Source organism: Rattus norvegicus, chromosome 2, assembly GCF_021556685.1.
Source record: "Rattus norvegicus strain SHRSP/BbbUtx chromosome 2, alternate assembly SHRSP_T2T, whole genome shotgun sequence".
In the NCBI taxonomy this organism is placed as follows: Eukaryota; Metazoa; Chordata; class Mammalia; order Rodentia; family Muridae; genus Rattus; species Rattus norvegicus.
This window is the reverse complement of record NC_141535.1, coordinates 77214492-77234765: the sequence shown is the minus strand read 5'-3', so window position 1 is coordinate 77234765 and position 20274 is coordinate 77214492. Positions and strand designations below refer to the sequence as shown.

Below are 20274 nucleotides of genomic sequence, written 5' to 3'. Positions count from 1 at the left end.
AATTGTCCCAGCAGTCCCTTCTACTCTGGACTCTAAAGTCAGAGCCATGTGGCCAAAGCTGCTCATTTCTGCTGTTTGTTGAGGCCAGAACATGGCTCCCTTGTTCTAATACATTATCATCAGCTTTCTGATTTCCAGCTCCTTCACTGCCTAATTTTGGCTATCCTAGAACTTGCTCTGTAGACTGACTTTGAACTCAGAGATCTTCATGCTGCATGCCTGTCTCCTAAAGACTGACATTAATAATGTGGCCTACCAAGCTTGGATTTAAGTTTTTCTTCACCCAGAACTTGCTCTAGACTAGCCTTAAACTCAGAGATCTGCTTGTCTTGTGTCTCCTGGGATTTAAGATTTGTACTACCATGCCTGGACCTAAATTTAGCTGGGTTGGATCTTGCCCCAAGGTCACTACTCTCTCAATTCAATTTAATATCCTTGAACAGAGGATTCAGCTCCATTTACTTCCTGGTGCCCCTTTAATACTCAATCCATATTTTTGTATTTTTCCTTTTTCAACTTGCTCATTTTCATTAAAATGATCTTCATAAGAGTGAACTTTAGTAATGGTAGAACAGAATTTACACCAGGCTATTTTGAGACTCCCTTTTTGAAAGCAAATAATCTAAATCTTTCCACCTTAGCCTCAGGAAGTCTCTTCAGACAATGGCAAAAAGTACCCACATTCTTCCCCAATATACCACAAAAGTAGTCTCTAGGCCACATAATGAATTTTTTCTTTACAGAAACTTCTTGGGCCAGATCAGCACAATTCAAACCACTCACAGAAACAAAGTCTTCCAGGATATCCTTCCTTCTAGGATATCCCATTAAGCCCCACTTACAGCATTGCAATGCTTTCCAAACCCAAAGTTCAAGAACCACATTCTTCCAAACAAAAGCATGGTCAGCACTATCATAACAATACCCCAGTCCTTTGTAACAACTTCTGGCTTATGGTTTTACTGCTGTGAACAGACATTATGACCAAGGCAACTCTTATAATGACAACATCTAATAAGGTTCAGAGGTCCAATCCATTATCATCAAGGACGTGCATGGCAGAGTCTAGGCAGGCATGATAGAGGAGGAGCTGAGAGTCCTACATCTTAATCTGAAGGCCACTAGGAGAATACTGGCTTCTAGGCAGCTAGGATGAGGGTCTTATAGCCCACACCCACAGTGACACACCTACTCCAAAAGGGTCACACTGTTGGAGTACTAATACCACTTCCTGGGCCAAGCCTATACAAACCAGCACAGATGCCAGGAATCATTTTTTAAGTACGTGTTCCACACATGCTTGAGTAGCAAAAAGCAGTAGGTGACTTGGGCCAGCAGAGCCCTCACATCATTGGCATATCAGATGCTGTTGACACTACCTGGTAGCATCATGATGCTCAAATCTGAAGCAGGTTAACTTTCATCTTCTTAAGACGGTGAATGATATTAATACCAATAATCTTGTTACTGGGTTTATACTTGTGGTTTGCCCTGAAGTTTTCTGTATTTTGATGCTAATTCCACTGCCCCAAGGACAGCTGCCTAGTCACGTACTCAGAACTCAGGTGACTTCACCAGAACCACCTCCCCATTGAATTTGTAAAGTACAGGTGAAGGGCAGGTACAGGATAGAAGGAGCCCTGTCATTGGAGAAGAAGGAAGGATGGGCGGGAGAGAAGTTTGAAGGAAGAGGAGGAGACTAGGGGAGAAAGGAAGAGACAGGAGACAGAGGAGAGAAAGAGGGGAGAAGCCATGGTAGGTGATGTTAAGATTCTGCTCTGTGTATTTACAGGTTGTTATTAATGTTCTCAAGGGATGGATGGTACCGGGCTTTGTATATTTAAGTGGGCAATTATATCTTATCAGTTGGGTCAAAGGTTATTATGTTGTGTGTTCTTTCATGTGAGGGTTTGAGTGTAAGAAAGCGTGTGGCTGGGAATGTGTTTCCGCCAAGATATCTAGCAGATATCTTGGGGCACTGCGGTGTGGACCAACGGGGGGTAAAAGACAACTAATTATTTTTATATTATTACAACAACATATACTTTGCTTTATTTTTGTTACATTGTTTGTATAACTTCTTAAGTCCTCTGAGATAAAATTTTTTATGTAGTTTCCTTTAAAATGATTTTTAAAATTTTTAGGTAGCCTACAAAATAATGGAGTTCATTATGGCATTTTTACACACCTGTCATATTGAGTGTACTTAATCCCCTATTCTCCCTCTCCTGCTAGGCCTCTATCCCTCCTCAAATACTCTTTCATTCTTTTTTGATGCCAATTTTGTTAACATTTTCTCTTTCTACCTTAATGTCTCTTGCTTCACTTTCATGTTCCCTTTCTGTTTTTGCAATACACAGAGACACAAAGTAGCATCTAGAATATATAAAGAATTATCAAAATTAAAGAAAGAAAGGGGAATAATCAACGGAACAGATAATTCTCAAAAAGTAGAAATAAAAAAGCAAACAAATATTTACAAAAATGTATATCTTTAGTCATTAGAAAAATTCTAATTGTATCAAGTTTTCCGTCATTGTCGTGATAAAGTATAAAGCAAAGAATAAGGGAAAAAAGGATTGATTTTTAGATCAATCTTTGGCAGGGACAGTGTGAGACATTTGAACACTTTAGTCAGAAAGCAGAGATGAATGCTTTTGCTCTGACTACATTGTAGCCTTTATTTGCCCTAAGACTCTAGCCCATGAGATGTGGGTATCTCCAATCAGGGTAGACCTTCCTTACTCAGGTAAACCTTTCTGAAGCTTTCTCCTTGACATACTATGCATTTCCACAGTGATTCTAAATGCAGTCAAGTTGACAATGAAGATTTATCATCACAACTTCACTCCTTTGTTAACCTAATCCATCACTTTAAAACAAAACATTCTCCTCACAGTCCATGAAACCCTATTCTCACCTCACCATGCAAACTGTGTTTACTTCAGCTCTATAAGAGCCCAAAATTATATCAATATCAGATGTTTAAGTGTACAGTCTGTAATGAGATTCAGGCTATCTCTTAACCTATTAAAAGAACCAAGTACATATGTAAAGAATATTGTTCCATAGACAATGGCAGAGAGTAAGCATTCTAACTGCAAAATAATCGAATGCACGTCAAACCAAAAATAAAATAAAAATATTGGATCAAAAAGACCAATACCCAACAGGGCAAATACAAAGTTCTCCACATCTGGCTTTTCTAACCACACCTGAAGTTCCTAATGAAATCAACTGGGCTCCAAAGGCTTTGGGTAGTTCCAGTCTTCCATCTCTGCAGTCTGAACTCTCTCTGGCCAAATACACTTCGTTACTACAGATTATCACAATCGCGGCATACCCCAAATTGTTGGAGAGCTAACTTTGTCTTTACCTTCCTAACTTAGTCCAATAGCCTCTCAGGACACCATTGCCAGTAGTTTGATCCCACTACAACTTCATGGTATCAGTCTTTCTAGAAGTAGGATGCCAGACTCTATCCATTCTCACTTTTTGCACAGTTAATGCTTGGACAACCAGTCCTCCATGGACAACACTTAGCTGCTCCCTCAGTGTAACTCCCCTTCTATCAGTACCGTAGTGGTCTCTGTGTAACTCAGTTGCTGAATTTGAAGAAATACTCCCTAGAAAGAAAAATACTTTCCTGGTTGTTTTCAAGCAAGAAAACTCTTGAGAGACATTTTCAAGGCAGAGCCTCTCCTTTTAAGTGTGAGGTGAAGTCTTCATTAAGATAGCTTCCCTATAAACCCAGCACTGAGCAGGATTCTCTTCAGAGATGGTAAGTTCTTTATTGATTATTGTAGATGCCAAGAAGTGCATGCTGACAGGAACCTGACAGAGCTGTCTCCTGAGAGCTTTGTCAGAGAATCACAAATACAGAGATGGATGCTGGCAGCAAACCATTGGACTGAGAACAGGGTCCCCAGTGGAGGAGTTAGAGAAAGGACTGAAGTAGCTGAGGGGTTTGCAACTCCATAGGAAGAACAACATTATCAACCAACCTGACCCCCCAGAGCTCCCAGAGACTAAACCACCAACAAAAGAGTACACATGGAGGGACCCATGGCTCCAGCCGCATATGTAGCAGAGGATGGTCTTGCCAGGTATCAATGGGAGGAGAGACCCTTGGTCCTGTGAAGGCTCAATGCCCCAGTGTAGGGGAATGCCAGGGCAGGGAGGATGGAGGGAGTGGGTGGGTGGGGGAGCACCCCTATAAAATCAGGGGGAAGGGGAATGGAATCAGGGGTTTTGGAGGGGAAACTGGGAAAGTGGATAACATTTGAAATGTAAATAAATATCCAATAAAAGAAAAAAAAGTACCATTTTCTTTCCATCAACCTTTCTGTCAATTTTAAGTCATTCACATTTTTTTTATTTACCAAGCTGTAGTTAAAATGTTTTTCCTTTTATCTCTGCTCTGTGGGAGGATGGGGTGTACCCTCTCAGAGGCAAGGAAGGGGAAGTGAAGAACTCTTGGATGGTGTACCTGGGAGGGGGCAACAATTGGAATGTAAACAAATTAAACCATTAATTTTTTTTATTTACCAAACAGTTTTATTTTTATGCTCAACTTGATGGGTCTCTCTCACTGTAGACCAGAGTATGAACAGTGAACAGTTACCATTCTCCAGCCTGAATGCTATCTTGTCTTGACATTTCTTCCAACGAATCAGTTTATAGCTTTTAAATACAGGACAGAATAGGATGAAGCCAGCTACAGTACTAGAATATGACATGACTGTCATTTTGCCCAGTTCTGCTCTCTCTCTCTGAAACCTCATGAACTTTACCACCCACATTTATTTTAGCATTCTGTTCTCCAAACCTTCTACCAGAATGGCCCACCGTTCTCTGCCTCCAGCATTGTAGGGCTTCTTTGACCTTCAGTATTTTCCCTGCAAACAGCTCCAAAGGCCTGAGAACCATACAGGGTTCGCCATCAGGGACATCACAAGTGCATTGGTGTTGCCTTCTGCATTGTTGCCTTGCTCTGTGGCAAAATACCTGCCAAGAGCAATTTAAGGAACAGTTTCTTTTGCCCAAAAGTTTGAGTGTACATGAAAGGGAGGCAGGTGGTCCTACTGACAGGAAGTAGAGAGAGTGATGTGTGCTATTTATATTTTTATTCAATCCAGGACCTCAGCTTCATGGGATGTTGAGACCTACATTTAAGGTAGGTCTTTCCTCTCAACTTGAAAATTGCACCCCCACTCGGAGGTACATTTCCATGGAAATTCTAAAGTGGTCAATTAAACAATGAAAAGCAACCCCCACAACAGTCACCCCCTAGCTGTGTATTTTTGGTTAAATGAGAGCATAGTAAAAGTATTAAAAGCCAACGTTGGGTGTGTGTATTCCATACTTCTTGTTTAAAAAGATATATTGACAGAGCAACAGAGCTTATTTCACTAAATAGAATGACAATTCTTGAAATTATTTGTAGTTTGTCATATTAAGAATTTTTACCATGAGAAAACTTTGAATGTTTTTTACTTCTATTGCTATAATTAATTTTCCTTTACTTTTTAATAGCTAAATTTTGAATTATACTTAAGCCTTATTAGATATGTTGCATATACATGACTGAGAGATATGTAGAAATCCCTTTTTACGTTGACCTAAATTGTAAATCTCTTCCTTTCTACAAATGTTCACTCTACTGCCTTCTTTGGTTTTGCTTCAATCCCAAAATATGAAACTTTGGTTAATCCGAACAAAGAAGAGTCTTTTCAAATTTTAGTAATATTATTTAATCATATAACACCTTAAGATTTCTTTCATTTCTCCTTCAACAGCAAATACTGTCTATTTTCTAACACTTTCTGTTTGCTCCATTTTAAAGAATCCATATTTTCATTCTGTGTGCTATTAAACTTGATGTGGAACTTTTTTGTACTCTTATTCTAAGACTATAACAAAACTCATTGAAAAGTTTCAGGGTTGGCTCATAAAAGTCTTTTTATCTTCCATACACAAAGGACCTTGAATTGTGTGACTGGTGGTATTTAACATGTAGAGAAACATCAGGAGTGCTCAGGCACAGAGACTTTTAGGCATTGAGACAGAAAATCTCTCAGAACAGGATGAACAGATGGCAACATGACCTGTCCTTTGTGCTGTGGGTATAGGTGTTTACTGCTCCATTGTGATAAAACAACACAGTCAAAAGAAAGTCAGAGAGGACATTTGGCATTGCATCCCATTTTTTTCTAATAAAGAGGCTTTGGGTTATGAAGCATTCTGTGAAATTTATTCACGAACTAATAGAAACTTAGACTGGTGTCTGATTGATTGTATAGAGTGCAGGGTCCTTTCCTTTGTATCATGAATGTTTTGGTTTTATACAGAGTTGATTATTTGAAAGTGGAATAAGAGGAAATGCAGTCTGAAGGCATACCGACTAAAACACTGGTTCAGTGACCAGTGTCTTGTATCTCTTGTTGGTCATGCTCTTTCTTGCTGTACAGTTGGACAACTCAAAGCTATCCTGTGAATTATGACTAAAAGCTACACAAAGGCACACTGACCTTCCAGTGAACTCTCACCCTTTGTAGTCAAGGATACTATTAACAAATGCTATTATTTGTTAGATTGTCAAAGGAGGGTTCAGTATTAGAAAAAGATTCTGAGCACACATAGGTGGTTGAACCGTAGGAGGAACAGAAAGGACACACTGCTAAATGGTGGCCACTTTTGCATACACGGTGTTATGGTGGCCACAGAAGTCAACTTCTCTATAAGGACCATACTGAAGCCTATCTGAGAGCCTAGAGATAGGTGATGCAGCCAATGGCAGCCAATCAGGAATTTTCCACCTGGAGGACACCTGCTTGGGACCAATGGGAAGCGTATGGAGGGTATAAAAGGCACTCCCTGAGAATTAATAAATGAACTTGCTGCCCCATTGTCAACTGCTTCTGGGGTCTGAGCTGTTGATTCTGCACCTTCTCACCCATTGCCCCCAAGGGGGATGCTGGGCAGGACAGAGGACTCAGACAACATTGAGTAATAATTATTCTTTAAAAAATAGATAGGAATATAAATGACAATCCTTTTATAAATCAAAGCAATGAAGCCTCTGCCCAGTTTGATTACTTGCCATAGACGTTGCATCCCTGTAAAAGAACAGAGAATGGAGTGTGACTGGGAAATCTGAGTAAAAATACATGTATGTGGGAATCAATGAACATGCTTATCAAACTTGCCTTGAAGCTACCTTTCTATCTATCTGGTCTACCTTGACAGTCATTTGTAGTGGTTGCTTATTTATACTGCAAGTCAGATTTCATGCTCAGCGATTGCTACACAGTAGCAAATTAGAAACTGCATTGATTATAACTAGGTAAATGCTAATCAGAAATTTTCCACTGTCATAAATTAGGTGTTGGTCTAAAACTCAGTGTTTGTTAATGGGTCCTGAGGGCATAACACTGACAGCAGCAGTGCCTAGAGGCTTTACTTTCTGGATCTTTCTGTGTACCTGTTGGCCTTATTTTCTGCTATCAGATACTGTTGCCAAGGCAACTGCCTCCTCTGTACAGGCTTAGAGAAGCTGCTTCTTTTTGGAAATGGACTCTGGACTGGTTGCCGGAATTTTGCTTCTTAAATTCAGGACTCTGGTGTCACATATGTAACCATTTCATTGGCCTGAGAAAAATAGAAAGTGCAAAAGTTTCATCAATTTTTTTTAATTCTCAAGGGAAGCAGGGGCATTTATGGGAAAAATAATACACAGTCTTTTGTTGTGACACATACTGGGCTGGTAATGAAGGAAAAGAAAGAAGATTATTTTCTTTATTTAGTAATTAAAAGGGAGGGAGGCATTACTGATGTTTCCAAAAACGATTCAGAAGGGTCATGGCTTGAGGCGAATTCCCTTATTGTAACCTTCCACACAGGGAAAATGAATTTCCAAAAATAAAAAAACAATGTAATTGTAATACATTCTACATTTCTTTTGAAAAACAGTTTACTATTACAAAAGGAAACAAATATTCTATTTCAGTCTCGTGAAAATCATTCATACAATCTATATTCTTTGCTTTTTTCTGTCTTTATTTCTTTTAACTTCTGCTCATATTAGACTTTAAAAATGAGAAGAAACCATGCACCCTCTAGTCTACATTTTGGTGTTTGCTGCAATTCATTTATGAAACTATTCTTTCCAAGTTTGAGTTTAAATAATTATAAACTCTTAATATTTAAATGAGGCCAGGGAATGAAATCAGTTTCTTGTCTCAGCTTTTGTCCTTTAAGCCATGTAGAAGAAATATATACCTGTGGGATAGTGGGCCATGCCAGGAAACTTGGTTAGGTTAAGTAGGTCTGAGACTTCAGCACCCAGGCACCACTTGAGATGGTAAGTGTCTCTCGGTTCCTTACTAGATTTCTGGCCCAAAACACGTGACCATACTCTCTATGTCAGTCGAGTAGCCCAGAACAGAATTTTCCATGCTAATGAGGAATTTAGAAGCCCTGAAGTTTCAGCCAACAAGCTTTCCTTCCTAGACATTCCCTTCAGAGAAAGGTATTAAATCTCTGATCCACCCCGAGGAGTTGGTGCATACCCATTTCTCATGATGAATAATCAATAAACAGTTTGGAACCCAGGATTTTCTCTTCCATCAAGAACCACCATAGGGAGCATGGAGAAGATCTGTGCCTATGGAGCTGTAGCCTAATTCTCCCACAGAAGGCCTCTCTATGTTCTCTGACAGCCACTGCTAAGCTAAGGACAATGACAAATGAGCTAAGTTGGAGTTCCCCATTCCTCTGGCCCTGGGCTAGTAGTCGTTCTGCAGGGACTTCAACTTTGTTCCCAACTCCTCATGACCCAACAGTTCATGGATGTCCAGGAGTTTGAGAGCCTCTATCCTCGGAGTCCTCATGCAGGCGCAGGGACTCCCAAACCTCAGTTCCTGACTCCTCTGTGTGGTTTCCAGGGGTGACTGGATTCTTCGGAGTTGGGAACCACAGCTTCGACCTCCCATATCTTTGGCTGTGTTTTCCCACAACCTAAGCAGTATATCAGCACTTCCCTTGAGTTGCACACTTAACAGTGGCTGCACAAGGTAGGCAGGATACAGGCCAACATGTACCTTTAACTATGTTAGAGTTCTTCAAGAAGGTTGAAGACATCAGTCATGGTTTGCTGGGAACACTGGCTATGGACTTGTACCTTCAAGAAACATATTAGAAGAAATATTCTCAGAGGCCCCATTGGTTTGTTCTTTGGCTTCATAGGGATACCAATGCCAGAATATTGTTTTTCTATAGCTTTATATTCAATGAATGAACATAGGTATAGTAATAGAAGCTATACCTTCCTATACATGCTTATCAAACCATCTATATAGGTTTGAGAACTTTCTATATGTGAATATGTTACCTTTCCTGTTATTGGAGCATATACATTGTTCACATATTAAGACAAATTAAGCTAGAAACAATTTATTTATATAACTCTCTAAGGGGATATATTCCTTAGTACAGGACATGCAGGGTGGCTAGGGTCAAACCATGGTAACTGGAGCTTGTAGGATATGTTACATATTGGTCTGTTGCAAAGCAGAGGGCTTGTGGCTATACCCTCTACATCCATCTCTTTGGTCTTATGTCTACCAGCTAGACTGTCCAAAAACATATCAACTTTCACGAACAGTGTCGCCAGAGGGGGGACAATGTTCATACATCCATACACTCCTGAGCCTATGGGAGTACATTTCTTATTTAAACTATCACAACAGGTCCATCTCAGATGTTTTAAAGATTTACAGTAAGTCCTGTCTTCTTTCCACAGGTCTCCTCCTGCCCCTAGCAACTCTCTTGGATAACCTATTCCATTTTGGCTTCAGTATCTGAGTGGCTTAAAGTGACACAGCAAGTGTTTACTTTTTCAGGCTAACTGTTCTCAGCACAGCAGTGATGCTTTGCAGACACTTCACCAAGTTCCAGCTTCTCAGAGAACCTATTTAGCAATGGCTAAATTGGTTCATCCATTCATACTGAGCCTGTAGGAAGCCAAACAAGGAGCATGAATTCAAATACGATTCAAGGACACTACAGCATTATTTCTCAAGACATTTCCAATGTAAAACCATTGAGACTTTCCTCATGAACTACTTGTACTACAATTCTTCCTCTTTTGTTCTATACAATGAATTAAAAATATGGGCATAACTATTCACTTCTGTCTCAGGTTTATTTTCCTTTAACAATTCAGACCATTCATAGAACCACTCATTATAGCAGCCATTGCTTGTTCTTCATGACACTCTGGAATTTCATGAGAATGACACAATATTTATATGAGCTCTACTGATAAAAATTAATAGTTATAGCTGAGGGATATTTATGAAGAATCAAGTTTTATGTTAATCAAGTATTATATTTGAATAGATCATTAAAACAGTTATAAGTTCTCAAAATTATGTTGCCAGTCATAGTATGTTTCTCCATCCTTTGTATTGAAGTTTTCCTATGTACTGTAAAATAGAGAGAATACACATTTTCTTCTTCTACAATAACAGAATATAAAATGTGTTTGTCTTTGGTGGACATTTAATATGTATTAACATCTGTAAGAGCATTACATTGAAACTTATCCAAAAAACAATCTGATTGGGAAATATTGTGAAGTTAATAGGGACAGAGTACTTTGTGAGTATGTCAAACTAATGCATGTTACCTTGATGCTATTGTCCAGTTAAAATATTTCAGTCCATCTCTTAGAAGACATTGAGTTATGTGTTTTTCTTCTATTACACTATTCTCTGTTGCATTGTCTCCCATTGTCCTGTTTTGGTTTTTTAAGATCTGCTCCTCATGAAGGATTTTGAATATAATCCTTGACCACTTGGACAAGAGATCTTCCCATGTTGTCCATTTCCTCACAGAATATGAAAACCCATTCAGGGACCCTTCATGAGTCTAATCAGAAAAAAGTACCAGGAAATGTCAAACTTACAATATTGGATACAATATTTTCCAGGAAAAATTACATTCTGCTTAGCAAGCTCATTGACAATTGTCAATCATTGACAACAGACACTGTCATTTGCTTTCTCTGTTGTGTCAGTCCCATTTCAGTCAGATGTTCTTTCCTCCAAGGACTGAATTTGAGTACTCCCACCTTTTTTACCCGTCTGTCATGTTTATTCATATGCATATGCATGTTCCCAGGTGTGAAGGTGCAGATATGTGTGCCAGTGTGCATGTATGAATGTAGGCTAGAAGTTTTATCAGGCATTCTGTAATTTTATTGCCTGAGTCAGGGCTTCTAACAGAACATAGAACCCCTGATTAGCTAGTCTATCTAACCATTTTCTCCTTGATGTTGGTCTATACCTACAGAGCTCTGGGGTGACCAGGGAGCAGAGCTGTGTATGTGGGGGGGGCATGCTAGCCCTCCTACTCTTACACTGCTGCTGAGGTCTGCCCTCCAGGGTTATTATTGTTCAGCAAGGGAGTTTATCCACAGAGTTATCCCTATAACTACTTAATAACAATACTCTGTCATTGCTCAGTCCTTTATGTTAAAACAGTGTTCCACTAAAAAAAGCAGATGGAAAATAAAGCATTATTGCAGCTGAGTACTACTATAAACTGTTTAATCAAAACAATTCCCGTGAAGCCATTGTTTTTAATAGCTGAGTAGTACTCCATTGTGTAAATGTGCCACATTTTCTGTATCCATTCCTCTGTTGAAGGACATCTGGGTTCTTTCCAGCTTCTGGCTATTATAAATAAGACTGCTGTGAACATAGTGGAGCATGTATTCTTGTTTTATGTTGGAGAATCTTTTGGGTATATGTTCAGGAATGGTATAGCTGGATCCTCAGGTAGTACTATGCTTAGTTTTCTGAGGAACCTCCAGGCTGATTTCCAGAGTGGTTGTACCAGCTTGCAAATCGAAGGAAAAGCCATCCAGAGACTACCTCACCTGGGGATCTATTCCATATGCAGACACCAAACCAAACCAAGACACTATAACAGAACTTCTGGAGATATTATGCCTGACTTCAAGCTATACTACAGAGTAATAGTAATAAAAACCTGCATGGTATTGGTATAGAAACATCAGGTGGATCAATGGAATCAAATTAAAGACCCAGAAATAAACTTACAGGCCTATGTAAACTTGATTTTTAACATAGAAACCAAAACAATACAATGGAAAAGGGAGAGCATCTTCGACAAATGATGCTGGTTTAACTGGATGTCTTCAAATAGTTCCAGATCTGCTACCCTGCCCAAAACACAAGTCCAATGGATCAAAGAACTTAACGTAAAACCAGACACACTTAATCCAGTAAAACAGAGAGTACAGACTAGCCTTGAACTCAATCACACAGATGACCTCCTGAACATAACACAAATGGATCAGGCACTAAGGTCAAGAGTAAATAGGACTTCATGAAACTGAAAATTTTCTGTAAGTCAAAGGACAGGATCATTATGACAAAATGGCAGCCTACAGATTGGAAAAAGAACTTCACTATTCATACATCTTCAAAATATTTAAAGAGCCTAAGAAGGTAGACACAAACAATCAAAATAACCCAATTAAAAATGGGGTACAGAGCTAAATAAAGAATTTTCAACAGAGGAATCTCAAATGGCTGAGAAACACCTAAAGAAATGTTCAACATCCTTAGTCCTTAGGGAAATGTTAATCAAAAAGATCCTAAGATTCCACCTTACAGTTATCAGAATGGCTAAGGTCAAACTCAAAGGACAGCACATGCTGGTGAGGTTATGGAGCAAGGGGAATACTCCTCCATTGCTTCTGGGAGTTCAACCTTGTTCAATCACTCTGGAAATCAATTTGGTGGTTTCTCAGAAGATTGGGAATAGTTCTACCTCAAGACACAGATATACCACTCCTTGGCATATACCCAAAATATGCTCTACCATCCCACAACGGATTATTCATAATAGTCAGGAACTAGAAACAACCTAGATGTTCCTCAACTGAAGAGGGGATAAAGAAAATGTGGTTCATTTATACAATGGAATATTACTCTGCCATTAAAAACAAGGACATCATGAATATCTCAGGCTAATGGATGAAACCTGAGAATATTATCCTGAGTGAGGTAAACCAGATCCAAAAGGAGATGAATGTTATATATTCACTTTTAAATGGATATTAACCATAAAGTACAGGATAACTATGCTATAATTAACCCAAAGAAAGCCAAATAACAAAAGAGAGCCCAAGGGATGATGGTTGAATCTTTCTCAGAAGGCAAAACAAAATACATATTTGAGATCTAATGCAAGGAGGGAACTGGGTGTAAGAGAAGATAGGGATGGGGGAATACTTTTTAGGAAGAGCAGGGTAGAGACAAGAAAGATTGGCTGGTGGAGGCAATCTCTAAGATATGACAGAAACCTGGAATGAGGAGAGGTCCCAGAGGGTCTGTGGGGGTGACTCTAGCTGAGACTCCTAACAGTGTGACATATGTATCCTGAAGTGGCCACTTCCTGTAGACAGGAAGGACTCTTATTAGAAGAGTAAGAACAACAATGCGCCCATAAAGCTTTGGACCCAAAATGTGTCCTGTCTACAATATAGGCAGGGACAACAATAGAGCAGAGACTGAGGAAATGGCCAACTAATTACCCCAAAATGAAACCCGTCCCATGAGCAAGAACCAATTAACAATTCTCTGTTATATTTGCAGACAAGAACCTAGCATAACTGTCCTCTGAGAGTTGTCCAGCAGCCAATGGAAGGAGATACAGAAACTTACACCCAAACATTAGATGGAATTGGGAGAAAGATTGAAGGACCCACCCAAGGAGAAATGGGAGGGACTCTACGAAGACCAACAGAGTCGACACACCTGGACCTTTGGAGGATCCCAGAGACTGAATTACCAACCAAAGAGCAAGCATGAGCTGTACCTAGGACCCCTGCACATATGTAGCAGATGAACAGCTTGGCTTTCATTCTGGTCTCCCAACAGCTGGATCAGGGATTGTCCCTGAACCTGCTGTCTGCCTGCCTGTGGAATCTGTACTCCTAATGGATTACGTTGTCTGGCTTCAGTGAGAGAGGATGTGCCTAATCTTGTAGTGACTTGAGGTATAGGGATTGGGGTGGGGTGTTAGTGTATGCTATAACAACCAGAGGGGAGTTCCCCTTCTCAAAAGAGAGGCTAAAAGTAGGAAGTGGGGAGAACTTGTGTGAGGGTGTACTGGGAAAAGAGGGTTGGATATTGGACTAATATTGGGTTGGAAAGTAAATAAATAATTTAATAAAAAAGTGTGCATGAATATACAGAAAACTATACCATTAGGAAAAATTATGACAATTTGAAATGGCCAAATTTTATTTAATATCCGAAATATGTTAGATAATTATCACAAATTGCTATTTCACTAGGGATACTTTGTAATGAAGTTTGAGATATAAGCTTGCATCTACAGAAAAATATGAGAGTTTATTCTTTTAAGATTTTAATTAAATAGAGAAATTACTATAGAAAATAGAAAACATCTAGGGAGAATATCATTATTTATTCATTTGAATTGGCTGCTTAGTTTATATATATTTCCCAGAAAATATCCTATTAACAATTTTAGAAGGGAGAAGAACAGTTGAAAATGTAAATTTACTGCGTTAGTACTGATAATTTTCAATAATCTGGTTGATGAGTTTGGACAAATGTATACCCACATGACAATTATTATAATAAAGTCATATTTTCATCACTACAAATAGGTTTATGTTATCAGCAGTTCCAGTCATCTGCTCTCATCCTTTCTATCAAATAGTTTTAGTCAATTAAATAATTCTTCTTGTTTTACAATTTTATATATGTATATATATACATATATATGAGCATCTTTCTCTACTCAGCATGCTGGGGGTTGATCAATTTTAGTGTTAACTAAAATCTGTAAGTTTAAAAATATTTGCTTTTATTACTTTTTGTGTGTGTGCAGTGTGTGTGTGTGTGTGTGTGTGTGTGTGTGTGTGTGTGTGTGTGTGTGTGCATTTAAGCACAGTGGCTTTAGAGAAGATGGGAGAGTGCATTGGACCCCCTGGAACTGGACGCCAGGTAGTGGTAATCTAACCAACATACATGTATAGGCTCTGAACTCACATCCTGTGCAAGAGCAATTCATGCTCTTAAACAATGAGGCATTGCTCCAAACATGTTTTGATATTGTTTTTATTTGCAAGACATCTTTGAATAATTTAAATAGTTAAAAATTTTAAGGGTTTGCAATCCTTTGTATTGTCTCATTTTTACAGTTAATAAAAAAATACGTGATTTGAATGCCAACTGTTTATTTCTCTTCCATTAAGTGAACAGTAGTAGAAAAGTAATGGTTAGCACGTATTAGTCAGTGGAAGATATGGAAATTACTTCTTGTACAGGCTGAGTAACTGTGTCCTCCTCACTCCGCAGCACTTGGTATGGGCACCCCTCCTCACTTAGCCATTTTACTAGATGTGTAGCAAAATTTTCATAAAGTTTTAATTTTCCTTTTTCATATCACTTACAAAGTATTTCTCCATGTGATTATTTTTGTTGTCTCTTAAGTAATGGGGTTCTTTTACTATTCTGAATATATTCTTTAATAGAGAATTATAAGACCTCCATTCTGTCTGCCTTCTCTCACATATTTTTTGGGTTTTCAGGGTAATTAAGTTTCCTGGTATTGTGTAGAGCAGTAGGTTAAAGCAATGGAGCCTATGCTGGCCTTAATGGTGTGATTCTCCACCACAGTTTCCTGAGCACTGAGAAACAAAGCATGTATCATCTTGCCAAACACTTTTCTGAAAACTGTTTAAAAATAATCATAGTTTAAAAGAATGACACTATGGCTGGAGAGATGGTTCAGCTCTTAAAGGCTCATCTCACAACCTCAAAAAAACTAGATACCAGTTTGTCAACTGCTGCGTTCATATATTTGTCCTAAATGCTTTGTTTAATACTGAAAAGATTTTTGTCTTATGGTGTATATGTATGTGTCTGCTTGTATGTGTGTATGTGCACAAGCATCAGTGTGCATGTCATGTGAAGGCTGGATGTAGAGGCTGGGTGTCTGCTACTATCATTTTATGAGTCATCCTTTTTGAAAAGGGGTCTTTCACAGAACCTGATTGCCAATGACTGTCTAGACTTGTTAGACACTAAATTCCAGAAATCCACTTGTCTCTGTTTCTCAGCATAGGGTCTAGAGTAGCAAATAGCCATTCCCAATTATTTTATACTCAGATCTTCATTGTTTGCATGGTAAGGACTTCCCAATTGCACCACCATCCCAGATCATTGCCTGTGTTTTATTCTAGAAAATTTCAAGTTTTAACTTTTATGCTTAAGTCTATAATATATTGTTGATTGGATTTTATGCATAATGCATTTTAAAAAGGTCAAAATTGTCTTTTTCGTGTTAGTCTGTCTTTTTACAGTGGCAGAAACCAGAATGTGAAAGAGGCCACTGGGATGGAGTTAAGATCTCTCTGGTGGAAGACAGCAGGACACAGGGGCTATGGAGAAGGAACTACTATGGAAAGATCGAGATAAGAATTTATCTGTAAGGAAGAAGTGAGAGCCATACTGAGTGGAGGGGGGGTAGGAGGAGGGGTTGAAAGGCCTTAGAGAAATGTATTTTATGTCTACATCAAATTGCACGCAGTATATGTAAATGTATGTTTATACATATATAAATAGCTAAATGAAGATATGCCACTTGAGGCAATAACCATAGACCATATGACACAATCTCCAGGACTTCCTTCAAGTTATAAGATCAAGGGAGACTATGAAAACAATACAGGTGATTGCAAAAGCACTTGGTTAAATTCCAGAAGGTTTAGGTAAAGCCTTATTGCTGAAAACACTGTGTACTTCAGACACAGGATTGGGTGGAATCAAGCTAATCTTGAATTGACCTGAAATCCCCCTCCATGAGGTCTGTCTCTCATAGTACAGGAAGAGGCTATGAAAGCTGCCGGGGGAGGGGAAAGAGATAAATAATTAAGATTCCTACCCAGCTGTGAAGTCTAAAAATCACTACCATGCCGAGCTCAGCAGATATTCCCAATGCAAGCTCATAGTCACCTATGACTCCAGTTACAGAGAATCTGATCTCTTCTGGCCTTCATAAGCCCTACATTCACAAGTACATACCACTTGTTACACTGATATGCATGAATATATAAATTAAAACTAAATAAAATAATACCTAGAAAAGAATTTATGCCATCAGGTATTCTATCTCTTCTTATTATACTCTTTATTTGAGCTGTGAGATTAAATAGCTTTCCATATGTTTTTCATAAATCTTTGATTAAGCCTTCTCCCACTCCCTCAGTTTGCCATATGCAAAACCTTCCATGTTTGAATCTTAGTTCTTCCAATATTCCCCATCTCTAATCTTATTTGACCTGTTTCTGCACTTCTGCTTTCATAGTGAGTCTGCCCTCAATTACATGGATTCCACACATACTCCAAAGTTAAACATCTGAAGCAAAATACTCAATTCTCTTACAAGACAAAGCATGCCACATTTGTCTTTCTGATCTCACTTAGTACTATCTTTTCAGGTTACTCATTTCTCTATAAATTTTGTCACGTTGTTTTTATTTGTAGCTAAGTAATATTCCACTTTCTATACATAGTAAATGTCCACTATCCATTTATCAGCTGATGGACATCTGGGTTGGTTTCATTTCATAGCTACTGTGAATACAGAAGCCAGTGCTCAGCTATAGATGGTCATCTACAAGAACTTTTCCTAACCTAAGGCTCTGGAAATCTCAGAAGAGTGAGTGGAAAGAATGGAGGAGATAGAGAATGGAGAGAAGTGCAGTGAAATCCTGTCTTCTGCAAATGACATGACATATACAAGTCATCTCGCCATAGCTACAGTTGACTGCACAAAGACAAATTAAAGCCAGTTTAAATTCTAGCGTGGATAGAGGAGGAGTCCTGAGACCCCCATCCCTAGATCAAGAGCCATTAGCAGTTGGTGGTGGATGGAGGGTTTCTTTCTGTGGGATAGGTACATGACCTCACATCTGCACATAGTTAGCACTAACTGGATTTAATGCGCTATTAACAACAACAATAATAACAACATGACATAAGAGATGTTGGGGGAAGCTAGTGAAGGTGCATAAGATAGATTACATTGTATACATGCATGAAAATTTCAAGGAATAAATAAACTATTGTTAAAAATTAAAAAGTAAACTTGGACGTATTAGTTCAAGATACTTAGGGATGACTAGGCATATCCACAGTGTCAGCGTTGTACTAGATTTATCTCTGAAATATATGTTGTATACAACATTTTAAAGTTCCCTTTATATGTCTGTTCTGTATATAATAGACTTGTTTCAAGCATTAAAATAAAGAGATTGACTACCACGAGTGTGATGGGGAGTATATTGGTTCTGCTCACATAGTGTACAATGAATCGCCCAGACTTCTCTCTGCCATCCTGTGGCAAAAGGACCTTGTAAGTGTGATATAGGTTAAGAACTAAAGAAGGGAGATCAGGCTGCAGGATCAGGTTGGACCCATGTCTAATGCCATGAGTCCCTTAGAACTGAGAAACATTCTTGGCTAAGGTCAGAAAAGTGTGGCAGGTCAGAGAGCTACGACCTTTCTGAGCAAGGATGAATGAAGTGGCCTCTGAAGCAGGAAGCAGGGATTTCAGAACACTGACCACTGTTACTAGGGCCCTGAGGATATTGGCTTCAGCTTTGCTTGTCTGAACTCAGGCCTGCAGAAGTATAAGGAGATCCATCAGTACCCTCTAAGTCAATGAATTTGTGAAAATTTGACCCAATTACAATAGCATAAATGAATAAAATCAACCATGAAGGAAGTGTGCCTACTGTTTTTATTTTTTGTTGAGGTAAAATGTTAATCTCATAGAGTCCAATAAGGCATGTATGCTCCTGCTGAATTTTATGAAGGAATTTGTGTACACTTTAAATTATTTGTTTTCAAATATAGTTGACAGATCTCAAGCCATCTTTGTGTTTCCTGGGTAGGTTACGTTCTCAAGTTGAACTTTCTTCATAATTAGAGGGCTTTTCAAATTTCTTTCATGGTTTTATAACCTCAATAACTGTTTTTTAATTTAAAATAAAATGTTTTATTTTATTTAAAAACTTGAATCATTGTTGGTTCTAATGTATTTTTATGGTTTTTAATAACTGTAGGATCTAATGCAATATACTCTTTCAGTATTAAGATGCTTTAATTGTAGTTTCTTATTTCCCTGTGTTTTCTGTCAACTATGTCAACTAACTAAATACATATACAATCAAACTATCATCACTTAGACTTTGTTCATTGCTTTTATTTATTGGATATTTTCTTTATTTACATTTCAAATGTTTTCCCTTCCCTGGTTTCCTGTCCATAAACTCCCTATCCCATACCCTCTCTCCCTGCTTCTATAAGGGTGCTCCTTCACCCACCCATCCACCCATTCCCTCCCACCTCTCCACCCTGGACCAAGGGCCTCTCCTCATATTGATGCCCGATAAGGCCATCCTCTGCTACAAATGCAGCTGGAGCCACAGGTCGCTCCATGTGTACTCTGGTTAGTTGTTTAGTCCCTGGGAGCTCTGCAGTGTCTGGTTGACTGATATTGTTGTTCTTCCTATGGGATTGCAAACCCTTCAGCTACTTCAGTCCTTTGTTTATCTCCTCCATTGGGGACCCCATGCTCAGTCCAATGGTTGCCTGTGATTATCTGCCTCGGTATTTGTCATGCTCTGGCAGAGTCTCTCAGGAGACAGCTTTATCAGCATGCACTTCTTGGCATCAGCAATAGTGTCTGGGTTTGGTGACTGTATGTGGGATGGAGCCCCAGGTGTTGCAGTCTCTGTATGGCCTTTCCTTCAGTCCATTTCCACTTATTCCCACAATAAGGTTATTAACACTAATGTTAATATGATGCTAACAGTTATTGTAGCATTTGTATTGCATATCTTTGAAATCACCAAAAATCTGTCCTTTAGAATCCCAGCAAACAAATATAACTTATGGAGTACTGAGTCACATGCTTCTGCATTTCCCATCTACCTACACATTATCAGCTCACCCATTGCACACATGCTTTACCAAAACATTCATTTACTGCTTTTTAAATGTATTTATAGAATCTTCCTCTCATTGTACATATTGTAGCTTCCATTAATATCAGTATCTCTTAACACAAAACTTCATTTACTGTTTGCTGTAATGTTCTCAAATGATGACTAATCCCCTGAGCTTTATGCCCGAG

General features: G+C 38.8%; 1 long non-coding RNA gene across 1 annotated transcript in view; it reads left to right on the top strand.

The window, feature by feature from the left end:
- LOC120100748 (uncharacterized) overlaps positions 1–18407 on the top strand; it is a 41291-nt gene extending 22884 nt beyond the window's left edge. Inside the window, exons 2-3 of the long non-coding RNA XR_015671190.1 lie at positions 13692–14095; positions 16421–18407. This is a non-coding gene — a long non-coding RNA (uncharacterized LOC120100748). The remainder of the gene's footprint in view (positions 1–13691; positions 14096–16420) is intronic.
- Positions 18408–20274: the final 1867 nt, after the last annotated feature.